This window comes from Pseudophryne corroboree, chromosome 4 (assembly GCF_028390025.1).
Source record: "Pseudophryne corroboree isolate aPseCor3 chromosome 4, aPseCor3.hap2, whole genome shotgun sequence".
Classification (NCBI taxonomy): domain Eukaryota; kingdom Metazoa; phylum Chordata; class Amphibia; order Anura; family Myobatrachidae; genus Pseudophryne; species Pseudophryne corroboree.
Window position 1 is genome coordinate 859,236,668 of NC_086447.1, and position 14,279 is coordinate 859,250,946.

The 14,279-nt window shown below is 46.5% G+C and overlaps 1 long non-coding RNA gene across 1 annotated transcript; it reads right to left on the reverse strand.

Annotated features, from left to right (window-relative positions):
* Nucleotides 1-3,343: 3,343 nt before the first annotated feature.
* On the reverse strand, nucleotides 3,344-14,079 carry LOC134911842 (uncharacterized). The gene is made up of 3 exons (XR_010176889.1): nucleotides 13,993-14,079; nucleotides 13,221-13,330; nucleotides 3,344-3,540 (listed from the first exon to the last, which is right to left on the reverse strand). It is a non-coding gene; the product is annotated as an uncharacterized LOC134911842 (long non-coding RNA).
* Nucleotides 14,080-14,279: the final 200 nt, after the last annotated feature.

Below are 14,279 nucleotides of genomic sequence, written 5' to 3' on the forward strand. Positions count from 1 at the left end.
AAATGCTTACCTCAACGGGTGATAGCGGGCTTGAAGACAAGTTGAAGATTAGGTCCTCCTTGCTCTTGGTGGTCTCCCCTTCCCCTTATTCTTCCTCCTTGCCTCGCCCTCCCATCTGGTATGCCTGCCTCTCGGGCACCTAACACAGCCCGAGTCTTTACCCCTAATGGGGTCGATCGAATCGACCCATTAGCATGGGCGTTATTGAAGTCATCCGAATCACCAATGTCGTCACAGGACGGGTACCTGGTGTTCGCCGGCGGAACCTTGGCACTCTAGTATTTGAAGGTGCTGTGCATAATCCTGTTGTACTTTATGTAGCTTCTCGCGCTTTAATTTGAGAAGATCCAACCGATATTGTTCGACTTGTTCACCGAGTTTGGTCAATCTGGATGGATCCAGTGCGAGTAGAGTTCCATGTTCAACTTCATATTTAGTTATATTCTCCTTAGTTAAATTGTATTCACGTGTGGACTCCTCTATTACAAGCAGGAGAAGGTCCACGGAGCACTTATTAAGCACTGCGAACTATCTTTTGCAAAAACCAATATTGTGCCTGCTAATAGTAGGTGCATTATGTATACAGAACCCTCTCGGTATTTGTTTGGCACGATAGTAGTCAGATAGGGTCCGACCATGATACAAATAATCCACTTCCCGTTTTCTTAGTTTGAATAGTTCCCTGAAGGCATCATCGTTTCTTGTAGCTTATTGTGTGGATATATATATATATATATGTATATATATATATATATATATATATATATATAAATTTCCCCCATTTAACATACATACAGACAGGCCCGGCACTACCCGCTCAGCAAAGGGATGCAAAGCAGGTAGGCGCCGGGTAGGAGAGGCGCTCTGCCTGCTTTGCATCCCTGTGCTGCACCTGGGACCCTGCTGCTGCTGCCGGCAGCGTGATGAAGCCTCCTCCTTCCTATGACAGCGTTATGTCACACTCCATGGCCCAGCCCGAAAAGGGGGCGAAGCTACATGGCGCCGGGGGCGGAGATACATGGGACCAGGCTGCAGAGGAGGACAAACAGAATGGTAAGTTGGGGGAGAGTGATTGAAAAAGTGTGTGTGTGGGGAGGGGGGGAGAGGGGTGTGTGTGTGTGTGGGGGGGGGTGCGTGTGTATGTTGGGGGGGGGGAGCCGGCAGCTATGTGTGATATGTATTTTTTTTTTTTAACAACAAACCCTGTCCTCTCCGGAGTCCAGAGAGGGCGAGGTCAGCATTCAGCAAAACCCACCCCTCCAGCTCACCCAGTGTGATTGCAGCAAGCACCGCCCCCTCAAGCACCTCATATTGCTGCTGCTGCAATCAGCCACGCTGTGCCCCTCCGCAGCCGCCATGAAGCCCCCCCCAGAGTCTTTACAGCTGCGGTGATCGGCGCGCAAGGGGAAACGCGCTCACCTGGCCCCAAGTAAGTAGACCAGCATTGTGGTGGCCGCTGTGGGCCGAGAGAGACAGGCAGCGCTGAGGCAGATATCTGGTATCCCGAGTGGGCGGCTCTGAGCGATGCACAGCAGGTCAGGCAATTCGGCAGGGGGAGGGTACGGCCCGGGCTGCAAGCTCCTAGGGTAACATACCCACTGAGACTCCAGGATCTTGTGATATTACAGACACCCTGATGTCACGCTGTACCCCCCCTCCTCTGTGTTCAGTCACTGTGTCACCCCCCGTGTTCTGTCACTGTGTATCCCCCCCATGTTCTGTCACTGTGTCCCCCCCCCCCCCCGTGTTCTGTCACTGTGTATCCCCCCATGTTCTGTCACTGTGTTTTTCCCCCATGTTCTGTCATGGCGCCATCCCCCCTCGTGTTCTGTCACTGTGTCACCCCCCCCCCCCCAGTGTTCTGTGTCACTGTGTCACTGTGTATCCCCCCCGTGTTCTGTCACTGTGTATCCCCCCCATGTTCTGTCACTGTGTTTTCCCCCATGTTCTGTCATGGCGCCACCCCCCCTCGTGTTCTGTCACTGCGTCACCCCCCTGTATTCTGTCACTGTGTCACCACCCCCCATGTTCTGTCACTGTGTCACCACCCCCCGTGTTCTGTCACTGTGTCACCCCCCCCCCCCGTGTTCTGTCACTGTCATGACCCCCCGTGTTCTGTCACTGTGTCACCCCCAACGTTCTGTCACTGTGTCACACCCCCCCTCTGTGCCCTGTCACGTCACTCCCCTCCCCCAGTTTGTGTTATGTCATTGTGTCACAATCCCCCCTCTGTGTTCAGTCCCAGTCACTGTGTCACTCAGTTGCTGTGTCGACCCCACCCCCACGTGTTCTGTCACAGCCACTGTGCCGCCCTCCCCTAGATACCCTGCACAGGGCCGTAACTAACACCGTGCCAGTGGTGCCTGGCACAGTGCATATGCACTGTGGGCACAGAGCCGCTGGCAGTAGCCCCACGGACCTGCCACCGCTGCACCATCAAACACATGGGAGGGAGGGCGCAAATTAATAGTTTGCAGGGAGGCGCCGAACACCCTAGCACCAGCCCTGCATACAGATGGAGCCTTCGTTATCTTTGCAGGCTGAGGCGCACACGTGCACTCCCGGCGTTACTAGGCAATCCATCTGTCTAGTCACGCCGGGAGTGCACAGAACCGCTTCCCATTGTAAGCTTCTCTGTCTGGGCACGCGGGTCTGCCCGGATGGAGACGCTTTCCATTCAAGTGAATGGGGAGCGTCTCCGTCCGGGTGCGCATGCCTGTCCAGACGGTGATGCTCACAGTGAATAGGTGCGCCCAGGCGGGCGCGCCTAGTCACAGACGGAGCCACGACTAGCGTGGCTCCATCTGTACACTCACATCACTTTGTCACAGCACATATCAAATCTTTCATCCGTGGCTTTCTTAGCCTAGCAGTAATGCTGATGGTTGCCATGCGCTTCACCCTTGTTCCAAGGTGTACATTTTTAAAAAACAATATCAAACTCTGCTGTGGTTTAAATTTCATGCTGGATATTATGCTTTCCACTGCTACTGTAGTCTCATGTCACAGTATCACACAGCGTGATTTGTGCGTCTTTATACGCAGTGCTGACGCACAATGTCTGCCGAGCCTTAGAGATGAATTCCGGGACCCCAGATCGCTGTACAAAGTAGTCATCAGTGCTCTTACTCAAAAATGTAAACCTGCAAAAACATTCTGTTAAAAAAGTGATTTGGAATTTGACGGACAGCCACGACCGGAAGTGGGGGATCCGAAGGCTGGTGTGGCGTGCCCGGGCAGACAGCTGGTGGAACCTGTTATGGGTTAACATAAATATATTTACTTTGCAATATATGCACTTTATTTGCTGTGTATTCCTGGGTGGTACTGTATATTACCGGTCCATGTGGGTGGTCAACTTAGAAGTGCGTCCACTGGTTGTAGAGGGGAATTCTGGATATAGGATGCTGCAGTGACAGATCCAGCAAGGGTAGAAGATGTCCAGTATATACCAAGGAGATCTTGTGGCAAGGTGTAAATGGCTTCACAGGATCAATGCTTTTTACTGCTACACATCTGGAGCCTGGAGATAAGAGGAGCCTGTGGGACGACAGCAACAACAGCAACATGAAACTGTAAGGAAGGACCCTTTCACTGGCGTTTCTATAATGGGTGCAGTGTGTGTGGTGCACACGGGCCCCTGAGTCCAGAGGGGGCCCCCACCGCACACACTGCACCCATTTTTAAAATACTCACCCCTCCGGAGTCCAGCGCCGGCATCCGTAGCGCTGTGAAAATACAGTGAAAATGGCTCAGCGGCCATTTTCACAGAGTTTTGCGCATGCGTCAGCGCTCCGGGCAGAGAGGAGGGGGCCCGAACGGAGGAGGCTGAACACGGGTCTCCTCCTCTCTTAAAGCGCCCCTGGACCCTTTGGAATTCGACTGGGAGAAGCTCAAGTGTCCGACCAGTGACTCCTGCAGGTGACTCCTATAGGTGCGATACAGTACTCTCTGGATCACGTGGGACCAGGGCCAGCCTGAGGCTAATTTTTTTGGTATGCGAATATATATTTTGGTGCCCCTTAGTATAGGGGCGTGGCCACAGAATAGTATCAATTCACATTACACTGCACAGTAGAGGCGCTTATACACGTTATACCACAGAGGAGACACTTATACATGCTACGCCACAGAGGAGACACTTATACACGCTACGCCACAGAGGAGCTGCTTATACACGTTATACCACAGAGACACTTATACACGCTACGCCACAGAGGAGCTGCTTATACACGTTATACCACAGAGGAGACACTTATACACGCTACACCACAGAGGAGCTGCTTAAACACGCTACGCCACAGAGACACTTATACACGCTACGCCACAGAGGAGCTGCTTATACACGCTACGCCACAGAGGAGCTGCTTATACACGTTATACCACAGAGATACTTATACACGCTACGCCACATAGGAGCTGCCTATACACGTTTTACCACAGAGGAGACACTTATACACGCTACGCCACAGAGGAGCTGCTTAAACACGTTATACCACAGAGGAGACACTTATACACGCTACGCCCCAGAGGAGACACTTATACACGCTACGCCACAGAGGAGACACTTATACACGCTACGCCACAGAGGAGCTGCTTATACACGTTATACCACAGAGGAGACACTTATACACGCTACGCCACAGAGGAGCTGCTTATATACGCTACGTCACAGAGGAGAAACTTATACACGCTACGCCACAGAGGAGCTGCTTATACACGCTACGCCACAGACACACTTATACACGCTACACCACAGAGGAGCTGCTTATACACGTTATACCACAGAGGAGACACTAATACACGCTACGCCACAGAGGAGCTGCTTATACACGCTACGCCACAGAGGAGACACTTATACACGCTACGCCACAGAGGAGCTGCTTATACACGCTATGCCACAGAGACACTTATACACGCTACGCCACATAGGAGCTGCTTATACACGTTATACCACAGAGGAGACACTTATACACGCTACGCCACAGAGGAGCTGCTTATACACGTTATACCACAGAGACACTTATACACGCTACGCCACAGAGGAGCTGCTTATACACGTTATACCACAGAGGAGACACTTATACACGCTACGCCACAGAGGAGCTGCTTAAACACGCTACGCCACAGAGACACTTATACACGCTACGCCACAGAGGAGCTGCTTATACACGCTACGCCACAGAGGAGCTGCTTATACACGTTATACCGCAGAGATACTTATACACGCTACGCCACATAGGAGCTGCCTATACACGTTTTACCACAGAGGAGACACTTATACACGCTACGCCACAGAGGAGCTGCTTAAACACGTTATACCACAGAGGAGACACTTATACACGCTACGCCCCAGAGGAGACACTTATACACGCTACGCCACAGAGGAGACACTTATACACGCTACGCCACAGAGGAGCTGCTTATACACGTTATACCACAGAGGAGACACTTATACACGCTACGCCACAGAGGAGCTGCTTATATACGCTACGCCACAGAGGAGAAACTTATACACGCTACGCCACAGAGGAGCTGCTTATACACGCTACGCCACAGACACACTTATACACGCTACACCACAGAGGAGCTGCTTATACACGTTATACCACAGAGGAGACACTAATACACGCTACGCCACAGAGGAGCTGCTTATACACGCTACGCCACAGAGGAGACACTTATACATGCTACGCCACAGAGGAGCTGCTTATACACGCTATGCCACAGAGACACTTATACACGCTACGCCACATAGGAGCTGCTTATACACGTTATACCACAGAGGAGACACTTATACACGCTACGCCCCAGAGGAGCTGCTTAAACACGTTATACCACAGAGGAGACACTTATACATGCTACGCCACAGAGGAGCTGCTTAAACACGTTATACCACAGAGGAGACACTTATACACGCTACGCCCCAGAGGAGACACTTATACACGCTACGCCCCAGAGGAGACACTTATACACGCTACGCCACAGAGGAGACACTTATACATGCTACGCCACAGAGGAGCTGCTTATACACGTTATACCACAGAGGAGACACTTATACACGCTACGCCACAGAGGAGCTGCTTATATACGCTACGCCACAGAGGAGAAACTTATACACGCTACGCCACAGAGGAGCTGCTTATACACGTTATACCACAGAGGAGACACTTATACACGCTACGCCACAGAGGAGCTGCTTATATACGCTACGCCACAGAGGAGAAACTTATACACGCTACGCCACAGAGGAGCTGCTTATACACGCTACGCCACAGACACACTTATACACGCTACACCACAGAGGAGCTGCTTATACACGTTATACCACAGAGGAGACACTAATACACGCTACGCCACAGAGGAGCTGCTTATACACGCTACGCCACAGAGGAGCTGCTTATATACGCTACGCCACAGAGGAGAAACTTATACATGCTACGCCACAGAGGAGCTGCTTATACACGCTACGCCACAGACGAGCTGCTTATACACGTTATACCACAGAGGAGACACTAATACACGCTACGCCACAGAGGAGCTGCTTATACACGCTACGCCACAGAGGAGACACTTATACACGCTACGCCACAGAGGAGCTGCTTATACACGCTATGCCACAGAGACACTTATACACGCTACGCCACATAGGAGCTGCTTATACACGTTATACCACAGAGGAGACACTTATACACGCTATGCCCCAGAGGAGCTGCTTAAACACGTTATACCACAGAGGAGACACTTATACATGCTACGCCACAGAGGAACTGCTTAAACACGTTATACCACAGAGGAGACACTTATACACGCTACGCTCCAGAGGAGACACTTATACACGCTACGCCACAGAGGAGACACTTATACACGCTACGCCACAGAGGAGCTGCTTATACACGTTATACCACAGAGGAGACACTTATACACGCTACGCCACAGAGGAGCTGCTTATATACGCTACGCCACAGAGGAGAAACTTATACACGCTACGCCACAGAGGAGCTGCTTATACACGTTATACCACAGAGGAGACACTTATACACGCTACGCCACAGAGGAGCTGCTTATATACGCTACGCCACAGAGGAGAAACTTATACACGCTACGCCACAGAGGAGCTGCTTATACACGCTACGCCACAGACACACTTATACACGCTACACCACAGAGGAGCTGCTTATACACGTTATACCACAGAGGAGACACTAATACACGCTACGCCACAGAGGAGCTGCTTATACACGCTACGCCACAGAGGAGACACTTATACACGCTACGCCACAGAGGAGCTGCTTATACACGCTATGCCACAGAGACACTTATACACGCTACGCCACATAGGAGCTGCTTATACACGTTATACCACAGAGGAGACACTTATACACGCTACGCCCCAGAGGAGCTGCTTAAACACGTTATACCACAGAGGAGACACTTATACATGCTACGCCACAGAGGAGCTGCTTAAACACGTTATACCACAGAGGAGACACTTATACACGCTACGCCCCAGAGGAGACACTTATACACGCTACGCCCCAGAGGAGACACTTATACACGCTACGCCACAGAGGAGACACTTATACACGCTACGCCACAGAGGAGCTGCTTATACACGTTATACCACAGAGGAGACACTTATACACGCTACGCCACAGAGGAGCTGCTTATACACGTTATACCACAGAGGAGACACTTATACACGCTACGCCACAGAGGAGCTGCTTATATACGCTACGCCACAGAGGAGAAACTTATACACGCTACACCACAGAGGAGCTGCTTATACACGCTACGCCACAGACACACTTATACACGCTACACCACAGAGGATCTGCTTATACACGTTATACCCAGTGGTGCAAGTAGAAAAATTCTCTTACGGGTACTGAGATGCTAGCGCCGTAGGCGCGCGTGCAAAAAAAAAGGGTGTGGTCACGTGTCATGTGGGGGCGTGGCCACATGCTAGGGGGAGTGGCTACATGACACTGGGGGCATAGTCACACAACACAGACCCTTTTCTTTGCACTTTGGAGGCAAAGTGTTGAGAACTGTGACTTGCTCTGTAGTGCAGTTTATGGTGGCACTGTGGCAGTAATTGTAAGCTGTACCACCTTACTTTCACTATTGATTTTAACAGCTTTTTGCCAACTTGGTTTCTATGAGAAAAGTCATCTCACTTCAGGGCTACTGAACATCTAGGTCAATATTAGGTTGGATTAAAAATTAAAAGAGTGCAGCATTGACTGAGCCAAAAAAAAACTTTTATTTTATTAACCAGCATTGTGAATAATGTACGCTAGAATTGTACAAATATATAAAACAATCACATTTTAATATAACATAAGTTATATAACAGATGTCTAAATTAATGTAATATCAGTGTACCTTACTCCCTCCTTCCATCTCTCACCCCTGCACCTCAATCCCTCCATCCATCTCCGCTGCACCTTGCTTCCACTTACATCTCCCACACCTGTACTTCACTTCCACCTTCTATCTCCCACACCTGTACTTCACTTCCACCTACCATCTCCCACATCTGCTTTCCACCTTCCATCTCCTCTACACCTCGCTCCCACATTCCATCTCCCACACCTGTACTTCACTTCCACCTCCCACACCTGCCTTCCACCTTCCATCTCCCACACCTGTACTTTACTTCCACCTTCCATCTCCCACACCTGCCTTCTACCTTCCATCTCCTCTGCACCTCGCTCTCACCTTCCATCTCCCACACCTGCCTTCCACCTTCCATCTCCTCTGCACCTCACTCCCACATTCCATCTCCCACACCTGTATTTCACTTCCACCTTCCATCTCCCACATCTGCCTTCTACCTTCCATCTCCTCTGCACCTCACTCCCACAATCCATCTCCCACACCTGTATTTCACTTCCACCTTCCATCTCCCGCACCTGCCTTCCACCTTCCATCTCCCACACCTGTACTTCACTTCTACCTTCCATCTCCCACACCTGCCTTCCACCTTCCATCTCTTCTGCACCTCACTCCCACCTTCCATCTCTTATGCACCTCACTCCCACCTTCCATCTCCCACACCTGTACTTCACTTCCATCTCCCACACCTGCCTTCCACCTTCCATCTCCCACACCTGCCTTCCACTTTCCATCTCCCACACCTGTACTTCACTTCCATCTCCCACACCTGTACTTCACTTCCATCTCCCACACCTGCCTTCCACCTTCCATCTCCCACACCTGTACTTCACTTCCACCTTCCATCTCCCACACCTGCCTTCCACTTCCATCTCCTCTGCACCTCGCTCCCACCTTCCACCCCCCACATCTGTACTTCACTTCCACCTTCCATCTCCCACACCTGTACTTCACTTCCACCTTCCATCTCCCACACCTGCCTTCCACCTTTCATCTCCTCTGCACCTCGCTCTCACCTTCCATCTCCCACATCTGTACTTCACTTCCACCTTCCATCTCCCACACCTGCCTTCCATCTCCCACACCTGCACTTCACTTCCACCTTCCATCTCCTTTGCACCTTGCTCCCCCTAGGCATTCCAGATGCCCTAGCCATTTTCCTATAATGCCTAAGTCTGGCTCTGCCCATAGAATCTACCTGATATATTATCTTACAACACTTCAATATATTGTAGTCGATACATATTCTAGGTCATTGGGACCCAATAAACAGACTGTTACTGCACATTACAACATATAGGTATAACGGTGAGCACTCATGCAACATCCCACTAACTATTTAAGAGAAAGAAGGCCAACTCCAGCAAGAACAGCTCCTGGAACCCCCATCATCCTCTCACCAACTATAACTCCCTTCCATTTCCTGGAGCAGATTACCAAGCTAGCACAGAACTTAAAATTTAAAGGCACTTCCACAGCTGCTTATAGTAGGCCTGATCCTGTTGCCTTGCTTGCTCCTGTCTTGCCATGCCTTTACCGGATTGGGCTGCCCGTCCCTTGCCCAGCCACGATTTTACATATGCATCCAGATTCCACTCAGTGAAGGGAGGACCAACAATTGAAATAAAAAGTAAGTCCGACACATGTCGAGTGGTCAGTGCAGTCCGCTTATCTGTAATTATGTTGTTCATAACACTAAAGCCTCGCTCACAGTCAGCATTGCTTGCTGCAAGAGTATCTACTGCAAGAATTAATTTCTTTAATTTTTCGGGAACAATCCGTCCTGCGCAGCATTTATATTCCACAAATCCCAGGTGTGTTTCATGGTAACTGACATTCAGCATTTCACATAGTGTACGAATCTCTTGGTCTCCAAAAGTGGATTATCAGAATCAGTTTGCCAAGATTCAGGATTCAGACCAGATATGCTGTCAATCAGGGTGTGGTAAGCAGTTTCCCTACCTTTTGCAACGCTTTCTGTTGCTTTATTAGCAGTGGTGGTAAATAATTTGCACCTCATGTTGTCAACAACAGCCTGAATGAATTGAGAGGATTTGATCTTGGGACTTTTCCTAATGCCTGTCAACTTTGTATTTTTGAACATAATTCCCTCTTCTGCATTCTGTGTCTGTTCACTGTGAAATCCTGGTATTCTCTTTAGGCTTTCAATTCTCCGCACATACATTTTTATGTGGTTGTCAGCCTTTGGAATGGTCATTTTTCTGTCTTGTAAGAGTTCTGATAAATTTTTGAGCTCAGTCAGAACATCTAACATAATTGACATATTTTTTACAAAGTTGACTGAGCACAGTTTTGAATGTAGACCTTGGAATTTCACTTGCTCCCTTCTATCCCTTGATTGGTCTTGTGAGGCTTTTTGAAAATGTGCAGCTAATGCAGGATACGTCTGCCAGACTGCATTCACTGCTCTCCACGATGAAGCTACCCATCTTACATTGAAAACTCTGACAATTTTTTTAAGCAAGACATGCAGCTCATTAGCCTGTGCACTAAGCTCACGTACATTTTTTGGTGACTGACTGTAAAGTGTGTATAAGGTGTCTAAAAATGACCTGAAGTCATTTGTACCTCCAGTAACATCTAGTGCTTGATCCACAGCCAGTTCAAGCCTGTGATTCATGCAATGCCAGAGAATTAGTTTGGGAAAGTCTCCTTGTAAGAGTTGTCCAACACCAGCTTTTACGCCAAGCATGACATTTGCGCCATCACTACAAAAACTGACAAAGATCTCTGTCAATACTTCGAAAGTAAAACCATGATGGAATAAACATTTCATTATTTCCTGTTTTATGCTCTCAGCTGAGGCATTTTCTAACTCTATCAAATCCAAAGGAAATGCTACTGGATTCATGACACCATCAACACTGGATTTTAAAAAAATAACAAGAGTTGATTTTCTAGAAAGTGTAGTAGCTTCATCAACTAATATAGTGATCTTAGTTTTTTTTGTTATAATTTGTGAGACAATCTTTTTCCTCATTTCAGCCGAAATGTGTTCTATAATGTCTCCGCAGACCATTCTACTATGAAGCAAACGCCCAATCTGAACTCCATTCACTTTTTGCAGGTCAATCAAGCTCTCATGGTCAGTAAATGGCCTATTCATTTTAGCAATGTAGTAAGCTGTTCTGAATACACGGCTAGTGATTTCAAAAGCAGCTTCTTGACTTCTTCCATTTATGTTTAGCAGAATATCTTTTCTAGCAGTTTCTAGAATTTTTTCTGCTTCTGCATGAGCAGCGCTATTTTTGTGTATATAAATTTTTTTGCGAAGAGATGTGAGCTCTGTTTCCTTAGTTTTACCAAAAGGTAAAATGTTACATTCTGCCCACTGAGAAGCAATATTTATGCCTCGAGCAGCGTGAATTTTTAAGTTAGAAACTTCTGCACAGATTGTACAGCCGAGTTTTCCCCTAGACGCAAATAGCCACTCATGTTTCTTTTTGAATTCGTCAAATTGTTCTTTTGACCACACAGCTGGATATTGCTTTTCATCTGAAGAGTTATCGTGTGATTCAGCTGATGTCTCAGCAACAACTTCTTCACAGTCAATAGTTACTATTTCATTGTCCAGTGCTAAGTTCATACAAAAAAAGAGAGCAGTAGCTCATTTTTCTACAATATTTTTAAAAAATTATACATTTTTTATTCATATTTAAGCTAATTACTCCCTCACGGAAATTTAAAATATCTAGTTGCTTATTTATTAAGCTTTTTCCCCCCATAAAATTATATCTGAAAATTTATAATTTTATGGATTGTTGTTATGAGATATTGATTTCACAGAAATCAAATGCAGAAATTGAATGTTTATTAGCACTGCAGATCGCAGTCCTTATTATCAATGGGAACTACAATCTGATCCCTGCTGTATGTACCAAACTCTGAAAAGCATTGTTTATAGAATTTGGTCATGTTAGTTTATACCATTTTCAGATGATCTAAACTTCTTAAAGCCAATGGAGGCATGGTAGCAAGAGAGAGATCTTTCTATCCCTCTCCTGCAGCCTCCATCTGGTGCCAGCTCCAATACTGGAAACGGTCACTGTGCGCATGCGCAGTGTCAGATTCCCCATGACTTTTACACAAATGTAAAAATCTTTTAAAAATGCAAAGGAACTCAAAGGGACATCGGTTATCACTACTACTTAACTTTCGGGGGGTTTACTTAGTACATAGCAGGAATATTTTTTATAAAAACTGAAAAATTCACAATGGATAAGAATGTTAATAATTACGACAGTGCCGCAATTATTAATGCATAGGCATCTTAACAAGAACAGTGCAGCCAAGTAAAAAACTAGATGTTTAGGGCTAACATTTTGGAAGGCTAGTCTACTGGTCTTTAAGAGTCCCCTCCCCATTTTACATTAATACACAATAGTGAGTATATACATTCATTGCACTTTCAAAATAAATTAGCAAAAAAGATTTAAAAAATATGCTGGTACCCACATATAAATCACCTTGCTCCGGTGCAAAAAACGATATATCAAAGAAGATCCAAAGAAGTGGAGGCACTGAGACTACAAAATGCAGAAAGCACAAGTATATTGGGCAAACGTTTTCAAGGCTGATGCCCAGTCATCAAGACCACACAAAGAAAGGAGTAACTCCTGTCTTTGTGTGGTCCTGATGACGGGGCATCAGCCTTGAAAACGTTTGCCCAATACACTTGTGCTTTCTGCATTTTGTGGTCTGAGTGCCTTCACTTCTTTGGATCTTCTTTGATTTTTTATATATATATATATATATATATACACGCACACACACACAACACGTTTGAAGATCTGACTTACTGTGTTTGAAGTGGAATGTCAGTTTTTCCTTTCTTTGGTTGGTGGTGAAAGTAGAACATTATTCCTGGCTTTGAACTATTTGTTCGCTTTTTATTAGACATGATGCCAGCCTGGTAATAACAAAAATTGTTATTAACATATTATAGAGATTCGAATTAAAAAAAAAATTGGATCTAATTAAAAAAATTAAAATACTGGTTTAACATTTACAATTGTAAATATTTTGCATGGTTAATATTTTGACCATATTATCTCCTCCTCATATAACATTAATGTACTGTAGTATACTATTTACACATCAGACATGTATGTCAAGGACCACCAGATAGTGAGTACCATCCCACCACCGTGAGGAATTTAATCTTCCACAGGAGGTGACATATGTGTAACCTGTTACTAAATTAAGAATATACAAAACAGGTAACAGAATACACACACACACACACACACACACACACACACACACACACACACACACAGTAGTGTATGTTCTATAAAGTTTGACTTTGGTGTAACCCAGGTGCATATACTGCTTATCTACCCTCGTGTCAATCTTGAGGTCCCACCAGCTTCACAAACTGCGCAGAATGCATCTTTGAGAACTTATCTCTCCCCCCCCCCCCCCCCCCCCCCCCAGCTTTTTGGCACAAAATGCATCCATTTTTACATCAACCCCAACTGTATGTATTTTTAAGAGGTAGATTTTTTATGACACATCTAATATGGATTTTTAATGTGAAAACTTAGTGTAACCTGGTACAGATTTAATTACCTGGTATAGATGTCTTCAATGTTTTAAAAGTCTACTTTTCAATAATCAATGTGAAAATCTCTGTCAGAGGACAGCTGCAGAAGATGTAGACCTGTTAGGGAAAAAAAAATATTTTGTTAATACAACAGCGATTTATTTTTGCGACGTTCAATTTGTACAAAGTCAGTATGTAAAGTGAAGAAAACTCAAGAATAAATCCAAGAGGTTACATACTGGTAAGAGAGAGAGAGGACTTTAGTGAAAACTGAAAATCCTTGGAGTATGGTATTGTCTGCGCTAACTCCTCT